This window comes from Eumetopias jubatus, unplaced genomic scaffold (genome assembly GCF_037043125.1).
Source record: "Eumetopias jubatus isolate StellerSeaLion01/CBP00866 unplaced genomic scaffold, mEumJub1_p1.0 scaffold_2, whole genome shotgun sequence".
NCBI lineage: Eukaryota > Metazoa > Chordata > Mammalia > Carnivora > Otariidae > Eumetopias > Eumetopias jubatus.
In genome coordinates this window covers 143,093,563-143,099,889 of record NW_028274808.1, presented here as the reverse complement: position 1 = coordinate 143,099,889, position 6,327 = coordinate 143,093,563, and positions in this window count along the sequence as shown.

The window sequence follows — 6,327 nt, the reverse complement described above, 5'->3', positions numbered from 1 at the left end:
TGAGTTAATTAAATTGTATTTTATTGCAGCAGCTAAAAATACGTGTCCAGAAAAAATAAACTGGTTTGGACTATTGGCCTTTCTGTTGCTCAAAGTGTTGAGGACCTTAGGAGGGACAGCAATAGTCAACTTAAAAACCAGGAAAATGATTTCTAATGGTTTTCTTTGGCTCTTGATGGGTCAGCAGATATTACCAATGTTGTTCAGTTGTAGTTATTTGACCGAGTTTGAAATGACTGGAAAATTAGCCTCTATGAATGGTCTGAGTAAAACTAAAGTCAAGAATATTTTCGAAGAAGATGAAAAAATCCGAACTCAGTACAACCTGGGGTAGAATCTACTAAGATGTATTACAACTGATGGTGGCAAAAACATGTAGAACAGAAAGAAAGCTTAGTCGGATAAATTTACCAATATTATGCAAATGTAATCTGTTTACAGCCAAGGTTATTCATTGTATTTTTCATGACAACAATTTGTGGAAATCTTTGGAATTTATCACATATTATTAAGCCTGCAGAGTCATTGGTAAACCTCATTTGCTTTTATGAACTTCGCCTCTTTCAGTTTCATGAATATTTTTTTAATCAAAGCTGAATATCCTGACTTGCTCCACCATACCTTGGTTCAATAGCTTAGCAATGGTATGGTTTTACTGTGATTTTATTTTTTAGCTCAGAGCTGAGAATGGAATTTTCCTGAATGAGAAGACTCCCCTCAATCTCTATTATTGAACATTGAATCACTTTGGAAGTTCGCTTTTGCTGCCCTCTGCATGAGCTAATTTCTTTTGGTTTCAGGTGACAGAAACCCAATTTGAACTAGCATGGCCCAAAGGGGAAATGGATCGAAATGCTCACAGAGTGACGAGAAGGGCAAAGGTGTGGTGGCATCTCAGAGACAAGTGTGGCTAGGGACCGGAAAGCCACCAGACCTCTTTTCTCCCATTTCTCCTTTTCTCTGAGTCAGGTTTCTGGATCCTACCTCAGACTGGCTTTTTTCACATGCTAGAGTGGTCCACCAGAATACCAGAACCCCATCATTTCATCTCCAGAGAGCAACTGATAGTGGCATTTCCTGGTCCCAAGTTTTAAAATCCTGGGAAGTGCACTCAGTAAAGCAAATAGAGTCTGATGTCCACCCTATCCCAGTCACTGTGGCAAAAGAAGCTGTAGTCACTGCTGGAGCCACTTGCTTACAAAAGGGGACTAAGTATCTCCCTTAAAAAAAAAAAAGGTCTCTGGACAGATAAAACAGTTCATCTCCTTAGCAAATTTCAATGATGTCTCCCTACACCAGCAGTTCTCAAAGTGTGGTCCACTAACTCCTAGGCGTCCCAAGATTCTGTCCGATCTGCAAAGTCAAAGCTATTCTCATAGTAACACTAAGATGCTATTTACCTTTTTAATTTCATTTATTTTTTGTGGATGTTGACTTATGCATTGGTGATGCAAAAGCAATTGTAGGTTGAATTTGGTGTCTTAGCAGAACTGAAGGCAGTGGCACTGCCTTTATATTCTTCACCATCGTACCTGGTAAGTTTAAAGGGGAAAAAAACAACTTTCACTTAGGAATGTCCTTAAAGAAGCAGTAAAAATCGTTAGCTTGATCGAATTTCCATCTTAAGTACACGTCTTTTTCACATCCTATGTAAATAAATGGGATGTATGCATAAAACAGGCTTGCTGCTTACCAAAATGAGATGATCATCCCAAGGAAATGCACTTATGTGATGACTCAAGTTGCAAGCTGAACTAACCACTTTTTTCATGGAACACAAATTTTATTTGAAAAAATGACTAAGACATACTATGGTTATTCTGACTTGGTTATTTACATGACATTTTCTTCATGATGTTAGCCTGTCACTTCAAAGAAAACAGTTGACAGTATTTGATGCCAATGGTAAGATTCAAGCTGTCAAGTGAAAATTAGAATTTGGGGGCACTGGGGTGGGTGGCCCAGTCGGTTCAGTATCTGATTCTTGATTTTGGCTCAGGTCATGATCTCAGGGTCATAATATCAAGCCCTGTGTGGAGCTCCACACTGGACATGGAGCCTGCTTAAGATTCTCTCTCTCCCTCTCCCTCTCCCTCTGTCCCTCTCCTGCTCTCTCTTCTCTCTAAGAAAGAAAGAAAGGAGAAAGAAGAAAGAAAGAAAGAAAGAAAGAAAAAGAAAGAAAGAAAGAAAGAAAGAAAGAAAGAAAGAAAGAAAGAAAGAAAGAAAGAAAGAAAAAGGAAGGAAGGAAGGAAGGAAGGAAGGAAGGAAGGAAGAAAGAAGAAAAAGAAAGAAAGAAAGAAAGAAAGAAAGAAAGAAAGAAAGAAAGAAAGAAAGAAAGAAAGAAAGAAAGAAAGAAGAAGGAAGGAAGGAAGGAAGGAAGGAAGAAAGAAAGAAAGAAAGAAAGAAAGAAAGAAAGAAAGAAAGAAAGAAAGAAAGAAAGAAAGAAAGAAAGAAAAAGAAAAAGAGAAAAAAGAGAAATTAGAATTTGGCCAAACATGTATCCACCATTAACTTAACAGCTTACTAATATTTAAAGACCTTTCTGATGATACAGGTAAAGATATTAACAAATGTAACTTTTTGATGTTGTATATAATGAAGTGTGTTAAAATTTGGAAGGTCTTCATAACTCAGTGAACCAATATTTTCTATATAACCAATGCATGATGTCACAAAATCATATATAGGTAAAAGATACAAAGGCAAGATAGACCAATGGATTGTAATGTAATAGAATATGAAAATTTCATTGAGATGCTTTCAGATTCCACATTGTTGCTAACTTATGAGAAAATACTGCTTGTTGGGTTTTGGTGCAGAAAAGCCATAATTATCTGAAAGGGTCCTTAAAATGGCCCTCCCACATCAACAAATGTTTTTTGGAGTTCTTAATCCATTTTAAGAATGTAAGTGGGTCCTGAGACCAAAATGTTTGAGAAATACTGCTCTAAACTCTGCGTACATACATAGATAACTAGAGACAAGTGATATTGCCGATGCCTCTGAATAGTAAGGAACTTCTAATACAACAATGTCAACTGGAAAGATTTTACTATTAATCATTTTTCATCCTCATCATAACCATTCCTACCAAATATAACAGCAAACATTTATTGAGGTTCTGCTCTGTCTAGAGTCTGTTCTAAATGCTTTCTCTACATTTAATCCTTACAGTAATCCTTTGAAGTAAGATACCATTATTATTTGTCCTCATCTCCATTTCATAGAGGGGGAAACTGGGGGTTGGAGAGGTTAATGAGGGTCAGAGGCCATGCACTCAGCAAATCCTAGACTTCTAAGTACTCCACTGTTGGAGAAAGTCCCAACACTTTAAGTCCCACGAGCACTGCTCTGTACTTTTACAGTATATATCATGAGACAGTGCAAAAGACAGGGCCAATCAATGTTCTAGAGCGACACGGCCCATTATGATAGCCACTAGTCACGTTAGGTCATTGAGTTTTCAAAATGCACCCAGTCTGAATTGAGATGTTATATAAGTATAAAATAAACACTGGGGTTTGAAGACTTAGAATGAGAAAAACAATGTAAAAGATCTCATTAACACATTTATAATCATTACACATGAAATGATAAATATTTTAGAGATATTGGGTTAAATAAAGCATATTATTAAGTACACTTTAATTAATTAATTGATTTCACCTCTTTCTCCTTTTAAAAAATGTGACTTCCAGAAATTTTAAATTACATATGCGACTTGTATTTTACTTCTATTGAACAACACAGGTCTGCAGCATCGACTGAATCACATTTTAGACTTGTTTAAATAAGAGGTTTCATTATGTGCATCACCTCCAAGAAGACAGTTTCTTCCTTCCTGAAATATTTTAAGGGCTTCCTCCTTAATTAAAATAAAAATTAGTGACATGTGGTTTTGTGTCCTCAAAGAGCCCATGCAGCATCAAACAATTTTATTTAAATCAGGGAAGTAATCACGCTTCATCATGCCCTTTTAAAATTGCTCTTGTTCAAGCAAATATTCCTTGGCCAGGTTCCAAATCTACGCTTTTACACATATCGCATAACTGCTTTTAATCTTTTTTTTTTTTTGCCATTAGTATTTAAAAAGAGGGAAATCAGAGTTAAGATGAGAAAAGCAAAGCGATGAGAGGAAATGTAGCAGAAACCACGGAGACGTTTTCACAATGCAATGTGAGAAAAGAAATAAAACGAAGACAAAATATATCAGTGTCTTCAGGCTGCTGCATTCCTGCCTTTGGGGAGGAGAGGGAGTTGGGGGAGGAGCTGTTGAATTGGGTTTAGAAATTTCCCGGGCACCTCAATTGTCGCAGGGTCGGAATTACTGAAGGCACAGCCCAAGTCACATAACTGAATGTGTGAAGAAACAGCTGCAGCAGGCAGGAATGTTTTGCTACTGTACTTTAGATCCAAAAACAATTATTTTAATGTACCCCCAAAGTTTGCCCTCTAATAACAGATAACATTGATTGGCACTGAGAACATGCCAACTTTTTTTTACATATATAATCCATTTAAACTGGTTTTGGCTATAAGGCGTGACTAAAGAGTTGCATGGAAATTCCATCCCTGGCCCCACTGAGGAGTGTGAGTCAGCCTGGTGTAATATCTCATACTTTTGGTTTCCTTCACACTTACAGTCTCTTTAAGTATCTCTCAGCTCTTTATTTGTAAAATTAATATAACCTTATGGGGTATAAGGTTTAAACAGATTACATAAAATGCTTGGAACGATTCCTAATACATAGCAGAAGTTCAATAAATGTTAGTGGGTATTATTATTTATAGTATTTAATGTAATAATTTATTGCATATATTTTTAAACTCTTTACAAATTCAATTTATTTGAAATGCAAAAACAGTTCACCCATTTCTCCCATCCTCCCATTTTTAACATCATAAATTATTGCATATATTTTTCTGATTGTTCATTCAATGTTTGACTTTCCACTACTAGAATATAAGCTTCCTGATGGCAGAGACAATGAACCACTGTGGAATACATCACAACTGTTCCCTGCTCTCTAGCTCTCCTCTCCATCTGGGCACAGGAGAAGATTGTGCCTCCTTGCTTTCTTGGAGTTGCACATGGCCACCGACTTGTTTTAACCAATGAAATGTGAGTGGAAGTGCCACTTCCGGGTAAGAGACCTAAAGGCTGCACGGAACTCTCCACTTCTCTTTCCCTATCTCAGTGAGTGTGAAAGCAGATTTTGATATGGAGGTGCAACACTGAGGCCCTTGACAGAGAGGATAGCTACTCTGGGAAATGACCTGGATTCACAGCAGATGTCGATGAGCAAAGAATAAGTCATTATTGCTTACGTCTCTGAGACTTTGGGGTGGTTTATGACAGTAGCATAACCTAGCCTACCCTAACTATTACAACCTGTGACATTCCCACAGCCAAGCTTAAGGTCTGGCACCTACTAACTGATCAAATATATTTTCACTAAATTAATAAATTGGAAGTTTTAATCATTATTAATAAAAATGATTTCAGTTAAAGAAATCAATCATTTTCAACTCTATTTCTGTGTACAGTGAAAATCTTTGGAAATTTTAACTGATTCGGAAGTGGGGATCACCATCCTTTGGGTACCAAACCATCATATTAGGTATCAAAATCAGAGTCACACATGCTTTGCACTCCAGAGGGCTTCCATTAAAGTTTTGCTGAATTTCAATTGAATATTTTTTTCTTTGCAGGGGTTTTGAAAAACCCTTATTTCTGTCATAGAGTTACTTACTTAAATGGCCCTTATTTAAAGCCACCATTGTCTTATATAACTTTTACATATAAACATACAAATTTTAGTTTATATATAAAATTCATCTGTGTGTGGCCCTTGCCCCCATGACAACCACAACCCAGATACAGAAATTCTTCATAATCATATAGATTACACTAGAAACTGGAAAAACCTCAAGGTCAATAGCACTCAGAAAACATGTTTAACAAATTGAATTTGCAGTTTCTCTGGCCAGGGAGGAGGGAAGGGGGATAGGCACTTGGTTGTGATATCTTTTACTTCTCATTCCAAATTCCAACAATGATCAACAAATGAACCAAAACTAAAAACAAACACACAACCCCCCAAAAAACAAACAATAACAACAACAAAACAAACCATCAAAACTATGAGCCCAGTTTAATCTGGTTGCAGAAGCAAGACAAGCTGCACGAGTGGTAAGGGTGAGATCAGGCAGAGGAATGGACGTGGTCACAGGTACAGTGATAAGACCCAAACAAGTGACAAAATGAAACCTGAGGCTCTGGTACAGGAGAAAGAAGCCACAGGAAAAAGAAAGCTGCTCCCCAGG